The sequence below is a fragment of the Protopterus annectens genome, chromosome 1.part0, assembly GCF_019279795.1.
Source record: "Protopterus annectens isolate FY-2018-M chromosome 1.part0, PAN1.0, whole genome shotgun sequence".
In the NCBI taxonomy this organism is placed as follows: domain Eukaryota; kingdom Metazoa; phylum Chordata; order Ceratodontiformes; family Protopteridae; genus Protopterus; species Protopterus annectens.
Window position 1 is genome coordinate 843,528,964 of NC_056725.1, and position 25,124 is coordinate 843,554,087.

Genomic DNA, 25,124 nt, shown 5'->3' on the forward strand with positions numbered 1-25,124 from the left:
ATCTGATAAACCATTTGACACAAGTAAATCGCACATACTGATGATAATAGTATCACACTCATCACAAAGAGCTGTTGAATGCTTCCTAAAAAGACAGACTAACTCAAACTTGGTAAAAGTAAAAATTAAAATGCTGAATTAATAAAATTAAAACTCCAAACGAAAGTTTAAATGTAGCATGCCATCCACTTAAGAGGAAGTGGCTTACACGATGAAAGCATGTAATCTCCCATCTAAAATGAAGACTTTGACTTGATTTTAAAGGTATTCCCAGCATCAATCTGACAAGGTAGATCAGAGTCTCACCACTCACAGAGGCCAATTTGAAAAATAGCTCTGTAGTAACTTTGCAACAAGTAATCTCTGTCTCAATAATGAAAATGCTTTGCAGTTTAATTGTCACACAAACTTACTGAAACCAGAATAACTTTAATAATTAAAAGCATATTTAGAAAATTTAAGGGAATAATATCAAAAACTGAGTTGGTCTGCTGTGAGCCACCTAAAACCAACTTGGGTGCACTGTTCTGAATCTAAGATTAAATGATAGTTCTTCCTATTGGCTTTGTTTCCTAATGTGGGATTCCCTGATACCAATTTAACTTGCTGTTAATTTGCAGAGCTGTACTCATAGTAACCTATGAATCATGACCTACAACATGCTACTAACCGGGTACTACAAAGTATTTCAACACTTAAACAGTATTACCTGCTATAACGCTTTACTACACCAGCTTTCCTATACTGTTTTGGCAACTGTTAAATCATTAATCTTGTCAAAAAATGAATGTTGCAGTTCATTTAACCACTATGTGTTGCACTGTGTGAATCAGCAGTGCACATTTAGTGGCCTTTCCCAGTTTTCTCCACTATAGTGCAAACACTGAGTTGGAATATATAATTTGGGGTGACAAAGCCCCCCACACAGAGTGGGACATGGAGGGGTTTCCCCTGGAGAAAAATAACTTTTTTTTACTTTTAATGTTTTTTGAGCTACACTGTTCAAAACTGAATTTTTGGGAAAGCATAAATGAAAAATGGATAAGCCATTCTACACCTCATTTCCTTGTTTCTGCTCATCCTCTATTTAGGTAGATAGGTAACTTTTGGGGATGGATGACAGTGAGCTGGTTTTATCATTTGCCATCAGACTGTCCTGCAGCATACTTTAGGAGTTTCTTTATAATGTATGAAAAGTGATATGTTGTAGAGAGTTTCCTTGGCACTGTGGTTAGAATTACAAAGACAACCATGAACTCTGTATTTGCTGTAGTTGTGTGACTCAAATTCCATGTACTTGGTATTGGCAGATGAATAGTGCATGTTTGCATGCTACTGCTAGTTGCAAGACAAATAATGGCCCAAGACAAGGAGACCAAACAGTGTTCCTTAATTTCTAATTATTTCTAATACAGACTACTGCTTTGAAGTACTGTTTGATTTCATGTTACATGAGCTATCTTTGACTTTATTTCATTCAATAGATTATCATTTGATTGGTTTATTTATTTCTTAGACTAACAACAGAGGTATTTGGGTTCATGTTTATTTACGACAGTTGCTAGTTACAGCTAAACAATATCACTCAGCTTATCAATATCACTGATATTATATTTCTGTAATGTTATGTTTTGGACTGTACTTTTTAGAAGCTGCATGCCATATTTATTCACTTATTACATATTTTCTTATTTACTGGCACACATCATTTGATGTTCTTACATACACATAGACAAATACACATCTGTCATGATGTATGGGCTGTGCTTAGGTTTAGGCACTTAAAATACAGACTGAATGAGTCAGTGAAGCAATCAACAAAGTTATTGATTTCTACAAGCTGAATAATTTTACTTACACTACATAGACAGCCACTATTATACTCAAAACGAAAAAGACAAGCTTGTTAACCACCCTTCTGATACCAAATCATCTTGCAGATGTAAAAACAGCTTGTATGCCTTTGGAAAACATGTTTTAGCCTTAAGAAAAATTGAACTGGCTATCTTTAAGTAAATAATTTGTGCACTGTTCTATTAAATCCATTAAGGTATTAAGACTGCTAGGGAGGCTACTATCAATTATTCCCTTCCCATAATACCAAACTTTATTTTTCAATGAACAGCTAGCCATTGTACCTTTACATTTTGCATTTCCATAAGCAAAGAATGCTCAAAACTCTCAAGATTAATTGCTTCCACCTGCAGACAGCTCGTCTCTATGTAAAAGTAGTTAGCAATGAGATAAAAAAACAGTTAACAACTAAGCAGATGAATGAAGGAATCTTTGTAAATTTCACTAAGCACAGAATGTACAGAATTGCTCTGGCCAGCTACCTTCTGCTGCTAACTTTTCATCTCCCACTGAAATGATTTGATAACTGACAAAAAGCGAATATCTTTGCAGAAACTTAGCATTTTTATGACTTTCATAATTTGGTTTTATTTTTCAAGCCTATTTGCTTATAAAATAACTTGCTTATAGCTTAAGCACACAACACTAAAGAAGACTTTCATCCTTGTAAAATTAGGGAAATTACCTCAATTCTAAACATATAACCAGTGCATATTACAATCCACCCCACCCCAGAAGCCAAAGATCACAGCATATCAACTTAAATTTTCTAGTGTCCAGTCTTTCTGCTGCTGTTATAATGTAAAGCCTCTATTTATTACAACTAAAAAGTAGTTGTTTACTTTAACATCTTTAACATATACAACAGTCACTGAAGATCCCCACACACATTTAAAATAATCCTGACAGCACACTATACAAAATTGCTTTACAATAAAACTTGCAGCTTATATTAGGAAATGTTTTATGCAAATACTAAGAAAAAACAGAATTTGTTTTAGTTATTTTTTCCATTTAGTATCCTGCTAAACATTAATGAAATAAAGTGGGATATATGCTTTACAGTCTAACAAGACATTTAACAAAATCAGCAAAAGTCCAGTCTTTCTCAGCCACTTTTTCTTGCATAGCCATATTTCACAAATGTGATTGCTGCCTTATAGTCTCCCACTTACTCACTAATTTAATTGTTGTTACTCTTCTTCTAGTTCATCTCCATCTCCAACACCAAACTCTAGTTCACAACCAAGATTCTCCTTGTACTTTCAGTCAACTCCTATGCTTTTTTCTGTCTCTCAAGCATTTCCTTTTTAAAAACTGAAAAAGGTTTTAGAGGTAAAGTCTCTCAATGAGCTTTACTGTCAGAAAAATAAAAAGCAAAGAAGTCCCCTGTCTGTTTGTTGGCTCACTTTTTGTTGGATAAACTTTTTTATTTCTTTACTTCTTAACCTTAACCTGCTCTGCATCAAAACATGTATTTTATCCCACAGGAAAAAATATTCTGAAGATAGCTGGATACAGCAGTTTGAATTTTATACCTACCTCCTGACATTCCCCCTGATTGCTGGGATAAATTGCTCCTCTTCTGTCTGGTGCACAAGAAATAATTTCCACAAACTCTCTGCCATCTTCAATTTATAATATTTTCCTTTCTGCCACAGTTTTTGTCAGTATCAACTCTTTCTGCTTTCATGATTGCATCCTTACTACTACAGGTTTTGGCTGTTTTCTCATGGCCAGGTTTGGAACATACACTTGATATGGCATTTCAAGTAACAAATCCTTCTGTGGAATACCAGTCCAATTGCTTATTTGTGCTTTCATAAAATTAATACAGCCTGTTCCTTCCAGTTTCTCCAGTATAGCAGAAAATCTCAGATTTTCTCTGTCCATTCTGTCTTCTAACTCTACCAATTATTGAAACAGCTCTTCTTGATAAGTCACATACTCAGCCAGCCTTTTCTTCATTTTACCCTCTGAGTTTTGCAGTTTTAGCAGCTCACCTGAATACATACAAACATGCATACAAATATTTCAAGCAAGGGCATTTAGTGCTGTTTTAGCTTGCCAAGATAACATAACAACTGTTCCCATAATAAGTGTCCAGGCTGTTCATAAAAATATCTGAACTAGTACTTGCTTTAATGTAATTTGGTAGTCTGTTCCATGCATCAGCTACTCTGCCAGAGAACCAATTAGTACACTTCTCATTCTACAGAATCTTCTACATAAGTTGTCTAATGATTCTTTAGTACTTTTTGACAACCCCAAACATTCCCAGAGGTAGTTGTTTCTAAATGCCCTATATCCCTGAAAAAGATCTCCTCTTAGATATCTGTAAGAGACATTGTACAAATTCAGATATTTCAGTCTTTCATAATAACTTAAATTTTCACATCCATGGATGCTCTTGGTATATTTCTAGTGTACTCTTTCCAGTTTACTCATGCGTGTTTTCTTATAGAGGTTCCATATTGTTATTCCATCCTCAAGTTTAGGTCTAATGTAAATAACAAACAATGACTTCATCATTTCTGATTTCTTAGACTTTACAAATCTTTTTATACAACCTTATAGCTCTATAACTATCATTAACCAATTGGTTGATATGATTATAAAAACTCATAGCTGAATCTACCGATATACCCAGGTCTTTAAAAGAGTCCACAGTTTCAATCACTATGTACTGTCTTAAATATTCACCTTTCAATTTATGTCTCCCAAATCTTATATGCTTAATTTTTGATGTATTTATCAGCATATTATTCTCTTGTGCCCAAATGGTCAATTTAGTCAAGTTATTTTGCAGACATGCCTTATCTGTAACACGTTATCAGTTTACCCAATTTCAGGTCGTCTTCATATACACTGTAGAATACCTCAGATGGAAAAAGTCTGAAAGATACAATCTAAACAAGTAAAGGCCTAGGACAGAGCCCTGTGGGACACCCTGACTATAACTAAGGATTTCACCTGTCCAGTTGCTGAATGATACTTGTAATGTCCTATTTGTAAGCCATGAAGCTACCCATCATATCAAGAGTACATCAATACCTAGTTCTACTAATTTTTTGATCAGTGTTTTGTGTATGACCCTGTCAAATGCTGAAGTTAAATCTATATAAATTACATCACAGCACAATTTTTCATTCATAACTATTACATTGTTATAAAACATCATGTTACAGGTGGTAATGGATCTATTTTCAACATATGCATGCTGATATATGGTTTCAAGTCCCAACCTACCCAGTTCTGACAATAACTTATGCAATATTACCTTCTCCATTATTTTTCAACAACATGAAAGTAGACTTAAGGGTCTATATGACTCTGGGTTTGTCCTACTCCCCTTTTCCTTAAAGACAGGTTTAATGATCACATGTCTCCAATCTTGAGGAATCACCCCATATTTATAGGACCTAGTGAAAAATAAATATAATGTTACCACAAGTTCTTGAAGTGTTCTCAGGTCATTGTTACTAATTCTGTCTCCTCACTGTGCTTTGTGTGGATCCAGTTTGCACAGTTCTTTTTAAATATATTCTAATTTGATTCCAGTATCTGGGGTTACCTGGATGTCACTAGGACAACATCACCCTTTTTGTGGAGCGAAACTGTTTTGCATAAGATTTTGTAAATATATCTATAATATTTTGTGCCTGAGAATACATTTTAGAATCTGCATACAGTTTATCAATTTATGTGTCTTTACTCCTTCCATAGCTTATGTATCTATAAAAAGTTTTCCTATTATGCTCAATATCTTTATATACATTTAATTCAAAAATTTCTTAATCTTCTCTCACACTATGCTTAATCTGTTTGTCCAGCTTGTTTATTTCAGTTTTCAAAGTTGTAGTTTGACTGCTCTTCCATTTCTTATATCTTTTGTCTCTTACTTTCATCAGAAGTCTTGTTCTTATGGAAATATGACGTTGTATGCCTAGATCCTGATGTTAAATATTTTTTTTCACTCAATTTCTCTTTCAAAACTTTCCACATTCCATCTTCAGTTTTTCCACTGAAAACCTCACTCCAGTTAGTTTTACATACTGACTGTTTTGCTTCCATATAATCTGTAATTAACCTTCTGTGCATTGGTTTAGATTTCAGCTTGGCAGAATTATCTAGCAACAAATTAACCTTTATAACCCCATGATCACTGCACATCAACGGTTGTAAAACTTGACTTGAAGTAACATTCATTTCTTTAGGAAAACAAAAAATGTCTAGTATATTCTGTCTCCTGGTATGTTTTTTTACACTCTGAAGTAACTGTTGTTCCTGAATACATGTTGTGAATAATTTCCTTACTAACATTGTTGAATCAATATTATTCCAGTCGGTTTCTGGTAAATTTAAGTCCCCAGCTAATATTATTCTTCCCTCCTGTGTTTCATGTAAGAAATGTATGAATTCCTCTATATCATCTGGAGTTGACTTTGGTAGTCTATACACTCCAACAATTGTTATATGTTCCAGGGTTGTCTTTACTGTCACAGTTACACAGCCTGTAGTATTGGTGTTATCACTGAACATATAATAAGCACAGATCTCATAACTACCTTTAATCCCTATCATAACATCTTAACCTGATTTTTGTTAGAATGTCTGTTAGAGTAAAAACATTTATAACCTGACAGAACGGTTCCTTATTAGAAGACCGAAGATGCATTCTTTCGACTGCGTCTTGGTCGAACTCAAAAGCCTGAAATGGCAAAATATCGAAGCGGCTTTTAAGCAAATCCTTTCCCTGGGAAAGAATTTGCTTGGCCGCTTCTTTACTTTTCTGTTTTCGGCACTGTAGTGCGGTCTTGGAGTTGGCATATTTAAGTAGGGGTTGTGTGTGTAGGGGGGCGAAGCCCCCCACTTAATGTAATGTTTAAAGTTTTTTATTTTTTTATTTTTTTTGTTGGAACAGTGATTTTGTTTCCAAATGAAAAAATCGCTGTTCTGACAGTTCGAAATTGCAAGCTTTCGCTTACATAGGGTCGATTAATCACCGTTCGCTTTTTTAAGTGTTCGGTGATCTAATATAGACCCGACAGAACTGGTTTCCAGTCATTGTTCTTTAACCATGTTTCACAAGCAATAACATCAATCTTATAGGTACGTAGCAAATTTTCCAATAAAAAAATGTTATTATTAATGCTGCTAGCAATAACCATCAGAGATGCATCAAATGTTGCTATCTGTGAACTGTTAAATTTTCAGCCTGGCAAAAATCCTGCCTAGTGGTTGTCAAATATTTCAAAATATCTGCTGCAAAAATTTTCTTCCATGATTTTGACAAATGCATGCCATCCTGTCTGAACATGTGTGCCCAAAACTAGGTTTGGATGCTCTACACATGCCCATTTGTTAAAACAGAACATTTTCCATGTGGGCATTTATCAACAAAATCTTTTTGTTCACAGTAACCTGAATATCCTTTCTATAGATGATTTGTGAAAAACACATCCTAACACCAGCAAAAGGTATACTATCCAAGAGGGCTGTCAGTTCCCTACTAACAGAGAATCCTTGCGGATGACATTATCTGTACCGACATGAATAAAAACAGATCCATACTTCTTTACATTAAGGCATTCCAAGGCTTGTCTCACATCTTCTATTTTTGCTCCTGGCAAGCATAACACTATTCAATGTTTATTATCTTCTCTGCAAATATAAGTATCAGTTCCTCTAATAATTGAATCTCCAATTACAATAATATATTACAATAATATCTTTGCTTGCCAGCTCTGAAGAATCTTCAGGTTCTGATACAGCAATATCTGCTCTAGCAATTGTTATGAAGGCTAGATCATCATCATTAGTCTTATTAGCTCCGCTGTTTTCTTTGTGTATTGAATTCTCATCCAGTTGGTATTGTAAATCGACAGTTTTAGCCATGTAGCCAACATCTGTCTTTCTCTTCTTTTTTCTTACAGTAATGTTCTTTAATCCTTCCACATTCAGTTTTGATTTCTTCCTCTTCACCTCCCCCTTGCCTCTTTTGTCTACCTTCTCTTTTGGAAACACAATGCCTTTTTCTGTAGACTGAAGGTTTTCAGATAGAAAAATATTATCATTCCCTGTAACTTGTGCCTTACATAACAAAGCAGTGTCCTTTTTAGTACGTATTGTCTTTCCTTTACAGTCATTAATCAGTTTTTTTTCTTCCTTATTTCTTGTGAACTTCTTCCTTTCTTTCTTTTTTGTTTCCTTTAAACAAACCAAATCCTCAGATTGCTGAATATTTGCATCCAGAATTCCAAAGTTGTCAAGGGCATCGTCTTGTTTCATAGGGGTTGAATGATCTGTGCAGACAATAGATGCATCATTTCCTAAATGTGTTCTATTTGTTCTTCGCCTAACATTATTTAGATCATCAGTCCAGTCATTAATATATGAAACAGTTCTCCAAGCCATGCCAGTTGCACAAGTGCAGTCGTCATCATCAAGTCTAGATTTACTTCTAACAATGGTAGCAAATCATCCAACCTTTGACACAAGGAACACAAAATTACCAGTGTTATCAGCTGTTACCATTAAATATGCATAGTATTTATTACACTGTACAAGATATTTGTGCATTAGCAAATCATTAATTGCATACTCAATTAAGGAATCCATATTCAGCTTCAAATTATTAAAATATTGTTAAAAAAAATAATCAAAATCAGTAACCACAGAATTTAAAAAGCACTTAAATCAACTTCTATGACAAAAATCAAACGAGCAACATACAACTAAATACTAACGCAAGTACAGTAAAGTTGTTCTGACAATACAAGTTCTGCAAGCCAGACAAATTTGTAATTGCTTTATGTCACGCATGAAGGCACACTTCTTTTTAACAGTAAAGATCAATAAATCACAAACGAAGGTAGGATTGTTTAGATATGCTACTTAAAGCTTCTTCTAGCTTTTCCAGCCTTTTGTTATTTGAGTTGATATACTCCTTTTAATGTTTCACTTATTTTAATCACCTCTGAGTACATTTTATTTATTTATTCCTTTAAATTACTGGAAGCCATCTCTTGTACTGAGCTGGTTTTTAATGAAAAGCTGCAGGATTCCTCCCAGCCGCTGTTTTTCTTCACCTTTTCTGGTTGATTTTCTTTCAGGTTCTCCAAATTTCTACTTTGCTGGCATCCAGGACGTATACTTACTAGCTAGTAACTTTTAGTTATGTACTTACCATAACTTCGGATGTATGGGATCCATCTATACTACACATCATCAAACAGATGGGGGTTCGAGCCGATCCATCGCTCCGACTGCAAACTATACACTAGCACGAAGTCTCTCATTGGCTGGGCTACTCCCTATCCCAGGATGCACTTACACCTGCTTCCCCAGATCTTGTTTGTTCGCTTTCATACATCCATGCAAACACAGAAAAACTAGTAGTCACTATAACCAACTTAAGTTCTTCAAGAAAGATCGCCAAGAAAAAGGGACTACAGCTCCTCTAAATCCGAATGGAAGGGGAAGGAGGGTGGCGAGATGGATCCCATACATCTGAAGTTATGGTAAGTACATAACTAAAAGATGTAATGGGATCCTATCTCTACACATTCACAACAGATGGGACAGCGTCCTAGCACCTACATCCCGGTGGCTCATTGGATCACTCTCCTGAGAACTGTGGAACCAAAGGAAGCTCTGCCTCGAGAAACCACATCCAATTTGTAATGAGAAATAAAAGTGTGCGGAGAAGTCCAGGTTGCCGCAGCACAAATATCATCTATTGATAACTTGGACGCTACGGAAGTAGCCATTGCCCTGGCAGAATGAGCCTTGACTGGAAAGGGAAGGTCTTTGTTAGCCTGTGAATAAATAAAAATGATACAATCTTTAATCCATTTAGATATGGAGGTTTTAGTTACTGGTTGACCCAATTTGTTCACTGCAAAGGAAACAAACAATTGATTTGATTTCCGCGTTTGAGCGGTTCTATTCAAATAAAAACGCAGTTGTCTATGTACGTCCAATTGATGCAAAGTATATTCTGCGTTGTTAGAGAATTCTGGAAAAAAGACAGGGAGTTCTATAGTTTGTTGAATACAGAAAGAGGAGGCCACTTTTGGTATAAATGCAGGGTTTAATTTCAATGAAACTCTATGCTTGTGAAAAATCAAATAGGGAGGATCAGAACAAAGAGCTTGAAGTTCTGAAACTCGCCTAGCGGACGTTATGGCTACTAAAAAGGCTGTTTTCCAAGACAGAAATTTTAAATCACAGGTAGCAGCTGGTTCGAAAGGACGGGCAGTTAGGGCAGCAAGAACCATATTCAAATCCCAAGGGGACAGGATGAGATAAAGGAGGCCTAAGGAGCCAAGCCCTTTAAGGAAGGCCTTACAAAGTTTGTGAGACATCAATGAAGGTTCAAATGAAGCATGAAAATTAGAGCTAGCTGAACCGTAATGGTAGAAACTGAACAGCCCGACTGAAAAAGGGAGGCCAGAAAATTCAGAACCTCCGATACTGGTGCAGTGAGAGGATCTATACCCGTTCTTGAGCCCAGAAGGCAAACCTTTTCCATTTACTGGAATAAAGTTTGATGGTGGAAGGTTTATGAGAAGAAGACAGTATGTGGACCGGACGCCCGAAAGAGCATTGTCTCGGACTAAGGATGGAAGTGGAGTAACCATGCTGCCAACTTCAGGGACCTGAGAGACGGATGAAGCCGTCCTGACTGATGAGTCAACAGGTCTGGCACGGATCCAGAAACCATGGACCTTCTATCGCATGCCTCTGTAGGAAAGGAAACCAAACTTGACGAGGCCAATGCGGGCAATCAAAATCATCAAGCTCTCCATGTAAATGGCCTTCTGTATCACCCTCAGTCAGGAGGGTTCACGGGAGGAAGGCGAGAGAAGACCAGGGGCCAAATGTGAGTCAGAGCGTCCCTGGGAATCTGTCCCTGAGAAGGGAACAGTGTGAAGAACTCTCTGCATTTCGCATTGTGAGGGCTGGCAAACAGGTCGCAGCAAGGAAGACCCCATCTGTCGAAGATTTTCGCAGCTATACCCTGGTTGAGGGACCACTCGTGGGGTAAAAGAATGGTCCTGCTTAATCTGTCCGCAATCACATTGGACTTCCCCGGTATGTGCGTTGCCATTAGAAAGTGGTTGGTAGCTACCGCCCAGTGCCAAAGTCTCATGGCTTCTCTGCATAGTGGGTAAGACCTGGTTCCACCTTGCTTGTTTATGTACCACACCACCGACATGTTGTCGGATAGGATAATGTCGGGCCCTGTGGGAGAGCGTGATGGAGAGCTTGAAGTACCAACAGTACCACTCTCATCTCCAGGACATTGATATGCAAATGCGTTTCCTGGATCTGCCATGTGCCTTGGACCGACCTGTCCAGGTAATGACCCCCACCCTACCTGGGAGGCGTCCGTAGTCACAGTGGCAATGGGGCGTTGAGGTATAAGAGATTTGATTGGAGAAGCCACCAATGCAGATCTCGGCGGCAACTTCCGTGATCATGATTAAGTGGTTCAAGGAAGTTCCTGATAAGACCATTGAACCGACAGTAGCCATTGTAAAATGTGAAGTCTGGCCAAGGGAACTAAAAGTATGGTTGACGCCATCGAGCCCAACAGTTGTAGGATCCGATGGGCGGGGCTCTTAGTAGGGAAGACAGGATTTGACTTGATCTTGTAGGACCTGAATTCTTGCTGCCGGTAAAAGGGCGCATTCTTTTTGTGTCTAAGTCCTTCTATGAAAGTAATACGCTGAGATGGCTGTAGTACAGATTTTTGTAAATTGAGCGTGATCCCCAAGAAACGCCCAAGGTGAGCGTGGCTCTGAGTGCTTGGAGTAGTAGATGCTCGGACGTGGCAGTAAGGTGCCAGTCGTCTAGATAAGGTGACACCTCGAATCCCAGACTTCTCCGGTGAGCAGTTACCACTGCCAGACACTTGGTGAACACCCTGGGGGCTGTGGTGAGACCAAATGGCAGTGCTCGGAATTGGAAATGACTGACTCAGGGAGCGTAAATGTCTCCAGGACTCTTGAGCTATGGGAATGTGATAGTAAGCGTCCTGGAATACTATGGGGCACATCCATGCATCTATTTCCAGCAACGGAGGAATAGATTGAAGAGTGACCATTGAATTTGGACTTCTTACTAAAAGCGATTCAATGAACTGAGGTCCAAAATGGGCCTGAAGTCCCCTGTCTTTTGGTACCAAAAATAATCTTGAGTAAGTTCCTGATCCGATCTGGTCGATGGGGACAGGCTGGATGGCTCTTTTTCTAGCAGCTTTGAAACCTCTAATGCTGCCTGATCCCGCTGACTGGGTGAATGCGGGGATTCCCTTAAAAAAAAGGGGGTTTGTTGAAGGGATGATATAACCTCGGTAATAACGCGAAGCACCCACTGATCGCTTGTTATGGATTCCCAAGCTTGTGGGTGTGCCAAAGCGACCCCGACTGGCTCGAGTTGCACAGTCGGGCAACAACTCAGGGACGCTGGTTGTATGAAGAACCACGAAAGGAATCGCGGTCTCCAGAGTTACGGGGCCTCTGCCACCTCTGGGGCGTCTTCCAAAATCCCCGCCTCTGGAGGGAATCACTGGGTGGAGTAGGGAAAGACTTCTGAGATTTTCTAAACCACATTTTCCCTCCTCTCTGAGCCTTGGGGTAAGGCCTAGAAGGAAAAAATCGGGGCCCCAACGGCAGTCAAAGTCTTGCCCTCCTGCTCGCCCCGAGTTAGTGTGTCCTTCACCTTGGGTCCAAACAAAGATGACCCATCAAAGGCGTCGGCCGAAGGAAGACTTGAAGGCCTCAGCGAACACAAGCGTAACCAGGCTTGTCTCCTGAGGGCAACACCTGTTCTCCTTATTTATTTCCGCCCCTCTGCCGCATATGAAATGAGCCTCATGGACGAGTTAACAATAGAAAGGAGGGTAGTCATCTGTGAGGGGCCAGCGCCTCAGGTAGGTTACCAACAAGAGAGTCATTTAGCTCTTTGAGAAGATCCCTTTGGAGCCTCGTAAAATGACATAAGTAGTTCAGCGACGACGTGTAAAGGCAGCTGAAGACAGGGGTATGCTTCATTACCTATCCATACTCCTAGAATCCTTATTAGGAGGATGAACGCCTCTGCCACGTCCTGCTGTGTGGCAGAAGCCACCACCAAAGCATCTACAGGCACACCCTTTGTGAGAAACTCCTTCTGGGGGCTGACAAAATTTCTTGGGCCTTGCAGGCACCGGTTCCATAGAATCAGGGTGTTCCCTTCCGAGAAACCAAATCAAGGAGTTCATCGAAGGGTGGAGACACCCAGGCGGAGGGCTGGGCCCCAAAGGCCTTGAGGAAGACTGACTCCTCAGCTGAAGGGGTTTTGGCTTGCCAGTCACCTCTCTGTCTCAGAATCTCCAAGATATCTGAGAAGGAGATATCATCCGAAGATGATTTGGGGACCCTTCTGCGCCATCGAGGTCAGTATCCAATGTAACAGACTCATCTTGGGAGTCTACGTGCTTCCTCTTACACAATTTCTTCCGTGGGGGTTTGTCGAAGCAGTTTCGGACGGACCACCGGAAGAAGGAACCCCGATGGGGGTATCCTCAGGCCCTGGGGCCCCGCTGCCGGGAGCTGCAACACAACAGAGGCACCAGTCTCCAAATCTAGGGACGGTGAGGTAGAATCTTGCTGAACCGGCAAAGGCATGGCCAGCGCTCCTCATGGCCTCAAAGGCGGACCTCCAGAATCCAAGGAGGTCACTGGTCTAGAGGCCACGATGGCACTGGGAATTCCAGCAGCCGATGCTCCGAGAGGAAGACTGCACCCAATCCCAAAGTGTTCCCCTCGGCCCGGCTGAGGAGGTCGCAGTACCAAACCCTGAACCGGAGGACAGGGTAGGAAGCACAGTCGGAACCGAGAGACCTCGAAGGGTCTCTGCGCTCCACCACCACCGACTCCAACGGCTCCGAGGAGGTTGGAGGAGGAATCGAATGTTTTGGGGGATCGGCTCGAAGCAAACTGTGCTGGAGCCGAGACCAATTAGTAAACACTGGAGATTGGAATAGCCTCTGTAAAACCCTATCCGGTCCGAATCTGAAAGTCTCGATGATTTAGAGGAGGTAGACAATCGAGAAGACTTTCCTCGGCTCCGAGAGAAGGGACCGGCTCGAAAAGGCTCCAATGCTATCGGCCCGAACTCCCCCACAGGATGGACCACCATCCGCACCGAAGGAGCCTCCCGAGCCCGAGGGGAAGAGTCTGAGCTGCACACTTCCACCGCCCGCCATTGGAACCGATGGAGGTGATTCACCTCGATACTCCAACTTGCGGCCCGAAGGCAATGGAGCCGGTGAAGAGGAGTCGGGCAGACTCGCGACCCTACCGCCCGAAGTCAGTGGAGCCGAGGAAGAAGAGGTCAATTTTGTCTTTTAGAAGTCGGTTCCGACGGACTTGTCGGCCGACGATCTTTTCTTTTTGGAAGCAACAGGTAGATCTAAGGCTTCCTCAAAAAAAAGGTTTGATAAGCCCTTTCAATATTAACTTGTTCTTGCGTTCTTGAAGAACTCTAGAGGAGAGCATGACAGACGCTACAAGTCTCTTGCAGATGTTTCGCCCCAAACAATAAACACAAACTGAATGACTGTCTGTAATGGACATTTTATACTTGCACGAAAGTGCATTTTTTAAAACCTGACTTTTGTTCCTTAGACATGATATAGGCCACAACAAGTAAAAACTCTATGGAAATCTTACTCTCTCACAACAAGTATAGCACTATACACAAAAACGCCAACTGAAAGCGCGAGACACACTGGGTACTGGTGAAAGATTACCTCACAACAATTAGAAACAAGTTAAACGCCCAAAGCCCTCTAATTTAAATGGGCTTTGCCCGAAAAACAACTAACCAAAAGTTAAATAAACCTTATAGCACTCAAAGGTAGGGCAAAGGCCCTCTAACTTAAACGGGCCTTACCCGACTGAATAATTTAAATTTTGGAAACAAGCACTCAAAACCAATAAGAAATAGCAAGAAATAGAAATAGCTGTTAAAACAGCTGTTTGGTTAATATAGACAAAAATTCCCTAGGTCAAGGACCAATAAGGTAAAAGAACCACTTAGCTCCAGCCAAGTCGAGACCACGTCCAGCTTGTTAAGCGGCAAACGAGATCTGGGGAAGCAGGTGTAGTGCATCCTGGGATAGGGAGTAGCCCAGCCAATGAGAGACTTCGTGCTAGTGTATTAGTTGCGAGTCGAGCCGATGGATCGGCTCCGAACCCATCTGTTGTGAATGTAGGCGAGATAGGATCCCATTACATCTGAATTTTACATAAGCTGACAACATCACTGGCTCTTATTTATCAGTTTTTTTTTTTTTTTACACATTGGGAGAGCTGAAGTTAAGCTGTTGAAAAGTATGCAGCCATCCTGGAAGTCTGCCATCAGAAAGGTCTTTTCAGACTTTTGTTAAGCATAAGTGCTGTTAAGATCAGGCCTTGCACTGTGCTTGACAGAGCACAGTAATGGATCACAAAGACCAGAAAAAAAAAAGATTAGTAGTAACAAGCCATTAAAAAACGAAAGTATCACGTACATTGCAACATGACAAAAATTGGAAGTAGAAATGTAAAATTAAACAATGTTGAGATCTGAAGCTATGGGTGGGTTGGAGGGGAATAGGCTATGAAGGTGCATGCAGTTGATCATACAAGCTTAACACTTAATACCAGTTTCTTCCTGATATGCACAATGTATGTTCAAAAGAATAGTCCAAGAATGTAAATTTAGCCAAGGTATTTTTTTTAATTTCTGTAAGGTAAGCATATTAAATAATAAAAGCAAAGTGAAGATTGCAATTCTAGTGGGTATATTCCATAACCAGATATTTTAGCACAGCGCTGGTATCTAGCTTGTCTAAGAGGAAACCGACAAGAGATGAACTGATACACTTTAGCTAAGAAAAACACCAATTAAAAATATTTAGAAACAACACTTGACTCTTTAGCAGATCTGTCAGACAGATGGCAGTTTACTCTTAGAAGGGCAAAAAAAGCAAGCCTTGAGAGAATCAAAGTTTAATAAAACTGAAAATAAATGCACGAGAAAGAAAAAAGTTTATAAACTGAATATAACCGCAGCAGCTTTAACTTTAGAATGTACTAAACAGTTGCAAAACTATTATCCTTTCACAAGGCTAGTCAGTAAATTTTAGTTTTTTATGAAAAAAGGTTAACTAAATCTTGGCAAACTGTTTTACACACTTGAAAGAGGAAAAAAAAACAGTAATCTGTTTATGTTTAAGCCCTAGCAAAATGCATCTCTGCGTGAACACTTTTGTTTTTAGGGTAGATACCAGTGCAAGTAACCATTACAAAGAAGCGGAAGTTTCAGAAATGTCATTATTTTCAACTGCATACAGTTTATATTTTACTACATTTTTAATTGGATTTGGGAAAGGGTATAATGAAGTGAACTTTTTTTTACATGTTTACTGAATTACACAAGACATAGGCAAATATACATTTACATAAAAGAAAGCAAACCATGTTAACATGCTCACAGTTACAAACATTATACATCACATGCATTCTTTTATATACTCATCTATCTTGCTTTACATATGTTGTTCACTTCTTGCCTTCCCTTAAACCTCATTCCTCCTATTAAACATTATACTGCAAAGCTAGAGGTTCTCTGGTTCGATTCTCAGCTGGGGTCCCTTCTGTGCGGAGTCCACATGTCCTCCCTGCATTTGTGTGGGTTTATTCTGTGCACTCCAGTTTCCTCCCATGTTACAAAGACAAGCGTCAAGAGCGTTTCTCCCCAGGTCTCCACTGAAAATTGGCTCGTTCCAAGCTGGACTTTCCCAGTCAACAAATGTAAAATAAATAAATACTGTTCCTGCAAGTTCCATTTAGCGTCTATGTAATTTGCTCCTTGCTAGTTGGTCTAGACTTCAGTTTCCATTTCGTAGGAAACTGTTTTTTGGCAGCCACCCAAATTAAACTGAACAAGGTCTTAATATGTTTAGACAATTCAGAGTATGCATCCCAGGTCAAAAAACTATTTCCTTAGTTACACCCATTTGCTTATCCAGTGTTTCTGACAGAGTACTCTGTAGGAAATTTTTTAAGTTTGCCAACTCATTACACTCCCAAAACACAAGTTCCCAGTTACCGCTTTCTTCTCCATCACACCTCCAACATCTACTATCCACCTAAGGAAAATTTCTTTGTAGTCTGCTGGAGTATAGAATACCTATACAAACACTTCCAGGCAAAAATCCTAAATCTTCTAGACTTTGTTGTACATGTGGGACCACACTTATGTCCTCCTATTGTTTTCTTGTGAATTGGTTATCCAATCTCTCTTCCTATAATTATTGTACAATATTTAATATGCCCTACTAATTATCCCTTTTTTAACAGCAGCTTTTGTTCTAAATTTAACTAAAAACTGTACCAGATCAGGTCTTTTGCTTAGTTTTCCCCCATCCCTTTCTCTTTGCCTATACTCTGATATCAATTCCTGATAATGGAAGGGAGTCTCTAGCCTGCAGCAAAAATGACTGCTTGGCTTCTTCCCATTCTGTTACCTTTCCCTATCTAGCTATTTCCTCTCAATATCTTGGTTCGTTTGCCAGTTTTTTTCCAGTAAATTCCAGCCCCCTCTTGTCTATTTTCTGAAATCCCTAATTCCAGTCATTCCTACTGGCAGAATCTCCTTACTCCATTCTCTTGTTGGCTTAGTTCCTAGAATATGTTCTGCTACTTTATGAATATAGTATTCTGTATGACTGTTGTAATTTTCCTTAAGGATCTGCATCCAAAATTCCATTATCTCCTTATTTCTTGAACTTACTCTCTTATTCATAATCGTCATCCCTTTCTACTTTGAATTACAGCTTTCTGCTTTTGTTATGTATATCCCTTCAAATTAGGCAATTCTAAACCCAACTTTTTCTATTGGAAGGATCAATTTACCCCCCTTAACCCTTGCCCTCTTCCCTTCCCAGATAAAATCCTTTAAATCTTTATTAATTACTGTCCACAACTCCTCTTTTGCTTGGAAAAATATGCCTGACTTGTATATAAAATTAAACAAGCTAAAAACATTTTCACTGCTTGTATCTTGCTATCCATATCCATAAACACATGCTTCCAGTTTCTCAGTTCTTATATTGTCTTTTGTTTAGTCTCTTGCCACATATCCTCACCTGCCATAATAGAATACTTTTAATCCATACTCCTACATAATTCATTTTATATTGTCCCAATAATTATGGGCCTTGCTCAATCAATTAATGTGTGGGCATACAGTTTACAGCTGCAAACTTTGTTTTGTCTTCACTAATTTTATATCCTGAAAAAAAACTTGAAATTGTCTCAGAATGTTCCACATCATGAAATGCCCCTTTCTGATTTTATCAGGTTCAAAATAATACTGTCTGCAAATAAATCCAACTTTTCATGATTACCATACCAATTATATCCTTGAATTTCTGAGTCCCCCATTTTCTTTGCCAATGGCTCTAAATAAAGTGCAAACAACAGAGGTGAAAGAGGACACAACTGCTTGGTTCCTCTGTTCAGACACCTTATCAGAGAGGAACCCTCCCACTTTAATTTTTGCTTCTGATCCCTCATATATCCTAATTAAACACCCTGTAAAAGTATGTCCTTGTGACAGCTCAAATTGGGACTTCACAGTATTCAATGAAATCCCCAAGGGCTGAAGTAATTGGAGGTGCTGTAGCAACAACTCCCAAATGGGAACAGCTAGTTATCGTTTCTTCAAGTAAGGGAAAACTCAAGTCCTTAAAAGTCTGAGATGAACTACCATTATGGCCATGCATTTAATGAACACTATGGGGGACTGTAGTGAAACCAAATAGTAGGGCCCTGAAGTGAAAAGTGGTAGCTCCCAGCCTGAATTGCAGGAAGCTCCTGGACTCCTCCTGTAAGCCTAAAGAGCACTTCCATTTCCCCATCTCCCAGACAGTATAGGATTGTCTGTGCCATGACTATCCAGAATTTGTTTTTGGTATGAAATATCCGAGACCACTGAGATCCAAAACTGGTCTGAGGTCTTTCACTTTCTTCGGCATTAAAAAGAACATTTGAATGGTATCCAGACAATTTCTGGTCTTGTGTGACCTCTTAGCTTGCTCTGTTTTCTAGGAGAACATCCTCTTTCTTGGCTCCCCCCTTTGGAAGGGATGGGACATCTAAAGAGGAAGAGATAGTAGCCAAGGAAGGGAGAGTAAAGATATGGTGCAGTCTTGGATTTGACTTCGCTTACACACTTGGCATATGATGACCTCCCATGCAGAAAAGTGTGGTGTGTGTGTGTGTGTGTGTGTGTGTGTGTGTGTGTGTGTGTGTGTGTGTGTGTGTGTGTGTGTGTGTATGGGAGGGGGGGGGTCACCTCGGACTGCATCCAGAGTGGAACAGTTGGGTAGGTCATCAAGGTTTCTGTTGCTCTCTCTCCAAAGGAGGGCTGATAAAACCCTGATTTTGCTGCTTACCTCTGCTACAAGGGTGGCATCTGTTCTGGAATTACACTATATACACTGCCCTCTGACAGAATGATATCTAAAAAAACCTGCTGACTTTTCCTGAACTATAATTTCCTGTCACTCTTCTGATTACAGAGGAATACCTGCTAAGTAGCATTTTGCCAACTCTGTCGGAACCTGACTTTCAGGTTGGAACAAAATAACTTGTTGTTTCATAGAGCACTTTTGCAAAGGATGCTTTGAAGCTTTCAGCAAAACTTAGAACCATGCATGCCTGTGAATGGTGATGCCTGAGCTAGCTGCATGGGATGTTCCATTTGTGGTAATATGGACTAACCACATGGACAGACTTGAAATACCAGTCATTGTTGATGCCAGGGATTCTAACCTTCTTCATAGATTTACATGTGACTACTTCTTCAAAGTGTTTATCCATGACTGAAAAGCTAGAGGCATCTGTCCAGTTTCCTTGACAACGGTGCCATTAGGATTTCCTCCAATGAGAATTTTGGGTTGATGGATTATCCCCCCCCCCCCCGTTAGTAATTTGAGGCTCTCCCTGAAAACAGGTTGTTCTTGAAGGGACAATGGAGAATCCTCCTTATTATCAATCTTTGTACATGGGGTCAGAGGAGTAGCTAGCTATTCTGGCACCCACTGCTGCCTCCCCCCCATATGGTGCCTTCTGAACTTTAAATTGAGAAGTAGGAAAGAAAAAAGCTCCTTTCCCATTGTATACTGTATCAAACCACTTGCTACAAAATGCTAACTTGTTACAGCCTGAACAGCACACATGGAATGCTGAAGTACTCAAACCCAAACAGCAAATGCAGTATACTGACATTCACAGATGAATGTCAGTCTGCACTAACACTCAGTCAGCATCTTCCAATTGCGCCAAGGACGGTTTTCCTATTTGCCATACCCTTGCTACTCCTCTGTGTGGGGTGGTATATTCTGTAAGGGAATCCTAGCACTTTTGCACTTTTTCTTGCAATCTTTATTCTTAGGACTGCCTGCACTGTCAAAGGGGAAGGAAAAAGATACAGCATTGGATACTATGTAAGTATGTACCTCTGTGGTGGCTTTTCATTATGGTGAGAAAATGAATTTAGTAAAGGCTTAAATCCATGGAAGTCCAAAGCTGAGGATGATACCAGTGCTCGGTCCTGGGACTGATCAGTCAACAAAATTAACTGTTGTTCTTAGAATCAATATTTTCTAAATGTCTTGCTTCCTCCAGAAGCCATATTAGCCCAGTTCTCTTACTCTTCAGCAGTCCTGCTTTATTAGTGAACTTGTAATGGGAAAAGATGAGGAATGAGGGCCTTAATAAAGGCACAGATAGATATGGGTATACACTCTTCATCCTCAGTTAGTTCCAAACTTCTCTTGTTGCCTTGGAACTAGAGAGAGACGAAGGTATACATACATAAAAAAAAGAAAACAAACCTATATCAATCTATGACTTTACTGAAGCCTTCATTCCTCATTATCTTCTGACAAAGAAGAAACACTGTATGGTTCTCTTAGGAATACCTACAACTATGGAAACCTCAGGAGGTTTCACTAACTGAGAACCTTTCCACCAATCCTATGTCGTAAACATCTTGTAATAGCACATCTTCTATCAAGCCTGCTATACGCTTCATCCTGCTTCATAATCCTACACTCTACTCAACTCTCCAAGTTCGAACAGTGTTATAATAAACAAAGTAGCCAAATTTTCAGTAAACCTATAAGAGCAAACTCACTATTGATCTACTCAAAAACAATTGAACTTAACTGAATTTCATAACTGGCCCAACTATCAGCAGCCAAAGACTGCCATTAAATACTTCATCATTCATCCACGTCTCCTATTCCATGCACAAATCCAATGGTACATAACAACCCGGTGTCTCAGTTTCACAAGTGAATGCCTTGCCTTTATGAATAAAGGCATAACTCACATGGTGATACTCTTTACTCTGCCCATGTTTCAAAATGTGGAACAGCCTCCTACCCATTCTTAGGGAAATATCAAGTATACTAACCTTTAAGCTCATACTCAAACCCCCACCTTCTCAGTTCCTGGCAATGCCCATGCACCTTTCTGCCTCATTGACTCCTTTATATTTTCATCATTTAACAGTCCACAGCAAACTACTGTTATATCTCCATTTCCCGAACACTCAGAACTTACCACAACCCAGTAAACCTCTCTTCCTTCAATGCAATGCAGAAAAAAACACCAAGAAAGATATCCACAGGAAAACTATTTTATTGTCTCTAGTGCTTGAGCTAAAAAGCCTTCAAGGAGTAAAACAGTATAAACCAAACATACCTTAAATACTATACCTCTATTAAACAAATGAAAATTAATTCAATCACAGAAGAACATTTAAAATTAGACTTACAGAACATGTGAAAGCCCTAAAGCTAAACATTTTGAAACTTTTCATGATGGTGAAGTGTGTGTGTGTGGGGGGTTTACAGGGTACTATACTCGAAAAAAATATATATATTGGTCAATATGACAGTGTCCTGGTAAAAAAAAAAAATTGTTATGTAAAGAATCTGTGTATATACTGAAATTTGATACACTGATTCTAAATGGGTTGAATACTGAGTGTAATTGGAGATTTTAATTTAATGTGATGTTACTGAATTAAATGGCTGTCAATTGTTTCACAGAGGTATAGTATTTAAGGTGTGTTTGGTTTATACTCTTTTACTCATTGAAGGCTTTTTAGCCAAAGTGCTGGAGACATTAAAAATAGTTTTAATATGGAAATTAATTGGAAATGTTTGATATAATGAACTAGATAATAGTGTATTGTATTTATATTTATGTATTTTATACTAGTTTTTGGTATTTTTGGTATGGATTTCTATTTGAGAGTGAGTGCAGTCTCTTTAAATATTTAATTGTTTAATTGATTTTTTATCAATTAGATTATTAACACTTTGTATAAAAGGGAATGTATTTCTACCATGAATTGTGTGCTCATTGAAGGCTGTGGTGGCCGAGGCGCTAAGACATGTTTTAATAATAAAATTCTCAACCTGGAATCTTCGTTCTTTTTCATCTTATAGTCTTTTTCAAGACTTTGGCTTATTTTTCATTGATTTATTTATGATATGGCTTCTGATTCCTTGTTGGACATTCCCAGAGTGTTTCGTGATGACTGCAACTCAGTTTCCACTGGTGTGGCTACCCCTCCGGTTCCTGGCGTTTTGGGAATTCAAGGTGCATTGGGTAATTCTTCACAAAGAACTTTGGATAATTTCATTTCATCTGGGACATTTCATGCAGCTTCCGTTTCTCATTTAGAGAATAACTGTTTGCCGAATGTTTCCGCTGCTGCTCAACAAGGTGCGGTTTCCATTTCTGTGTTAAACGCTGATTCTGCTGTAAAAGCTCCACCTGTCGCTTCACCTGGAGTGCTTATTACAGCTGCTAAAAAAATTGACTCTGCTCCTTTATGCTGTCCTTTTCAGTTTATGACAGAAAGACAACGGAAATTTTGTAATCCATTTGGAGATTTGGGAGACTCTGCCTCAGGTATGTTTCCCAAAGATATACAGGATAATGTGGATAATTTTGAAAAACTATTTTTTCGTGAAACACGCTATCACTTTAATTTGTTAGGTTTAAATAGATACATTGAACTTGACATTGCCTCGAGAGGGCTGAGAGCGTTTAAACGTCCAGCAACGCCATTTGATTTTTCAGATGCTACGGATATTGTATTCAAAGATAGATGGCTTGCTGCTGCTCATTCCTGTGCTATGGAATGGGTAAATATATTAACAGAGAGAGAGCGTTTGCTTCAAACTAAATTGCAATGTGAATTACAGAATATGCATTTTAGCTTATTAGAAATGATAGGTGAACATAAGGTTAATGACATTTTTTTAAGTTTGAAAGACAAGTTGAATAATTTTGAGAATGAGTTAGTGCATACGAAATCCACTAAAATCAAAAGAGACATACGGGATTATAATAATGGGCGAGCCTTCATATGGAAATCTACATATAATGTACGACCTAAACAGTCGGGACAGAGAAATAATCGAAATAAAAAACAACTATCCGTTTCTTTTGCCTCTTCAGAAGGTTTAGGTTTTACTACTGATTCTGAAGGTGATTTGTCAGAGTTTCCTCCATTGCCAGATGCGCAAAATCCTCAGGCCCATAAACAGCGCTTTCGAGCCAACGCAGACAATCACAAAAGAGGCAATAAGAAGAAAGGAGTTAATTGGGATTCTCCACAGAGTGAAGGACAATTTAAACAGAACTCTAAACGTAGCAGATGGAAGTAATTTATTTTTGACTTGTAGTTCGAATGTTGTTAATTTATTTGGTCTTTCTTTGTCAGAAGAAGAAATTTCTGTTTTGCAGTTAGGTCTTAAATTTGTACCAACAGTTATTCCTAGTTATCATATAATTAAACAGGAAGCTTTTAGATTTATTAGAAAATTGCATTTGAAATACTTTTTTGCCCGTGGTGATAGATGTGTTTATGATGTTCATGAAAAATGTAGTATAGAAAGTGATTCGAGTGATGACAGTTTTTTCTCTTCTACTTCTAAGAGTGATGATAATATAGTATTTAATGCTTACACCCTTTTAAATACTGATGGTATTAAATATGAGAGCAAATTTATACCCCCATATATTAATGGCAGAATTACACGATTCTCTGAAATGTATTTTTCACTATAGGAATTGGTGAATTCGTATGATAAATGTTCTTGTTCTTTTAATATGACAAAGAGTGAATGGCTTTCTTTGAAAAAACTGAAAAACAGGAATGATCTTATCATTAAACCTTCTGATAAGGGTAATAAAATTGTACTATTGCATCACACTCAATATTATCAAATGTGTATGGAACATCTTAATAATAGATTAGTTTATCAAATATGTGAATATGGGGAGTATATAGAATCTATTAAACAATTTACTGCTCTCATTGAAAGAGGTGTGCGTTTAGGATATTTTAGTAAAAAAGATTTGGAAACCAAGTTCTGTACAGAGAACTGTCAATTAGCTACATTTTATTGTCTTCCTAAACTGCATAAAAATTTATATAACCCTCCAGGTCATCCTATTGTGGCAGCTACTAATTATTTTTTACAAAATGTAGGGCAAACCATACATAAATATTTGTTACCTTTTGTGGAAAAATTAGGTTCTTATATTAAGAATTCTTTTGATTTTGTTGGTAAAATTTCACATATTAATTGGACTCAAGACATGTTTTGGATTTGTCTAGATGTTGTCAGTCTATATACAAACATTAATCATAAAGATGGTATGCAAGCTTTATATCACTTTTTGGGTGACAGCCCAGTTTCTCATTATGTGTTAGATTTAACTCAATTTTGTTTATTAAATAATTATTTTAGTTTTAATGAAGTTATTTATCATCAATTGAAAGGTACAGCCATGGGGGCACCTTTTGTCCCCATGTATGCCAACATTTTCATGGCTAAATTTGAGTTGGACTATATTTATACTAATTCCTTTGTACAGAATCATGTGATATTATATTCTCGTTACATTGATGATTTGATTTTTTTGTGCAAAGGACGTCAAGATTCTGTTGATCAGTTTATATTGGAGCTTAACAAGAATAGATATAATATTAAATTTGATGATTTACAAGTTGGAACAAAAGTTAATTTTTTAGATGTTACTTTAATAGGGAAAGAAGATGAACATATTTGTACTACAATTCACCAAAAATTTGTTGATGGAAATCAATATTTATTTGGTACTAGCTGTCAC

General features: G+C 38.7%; 1 protein-coding gene across 1 annotated transcript in view; it reads right to left on the reverse strand.

Annotated features, from left to right (window-relative positions):
• SYNJ2 (synaptojanin 2) overlaps positions 1–25,124 on the reverse strand; it is a 1,514,156-nt gene that overhangs the window by 425,739 nt on the left and 1,063,293 nt on the right. The window lies entirely within an intron of this gene.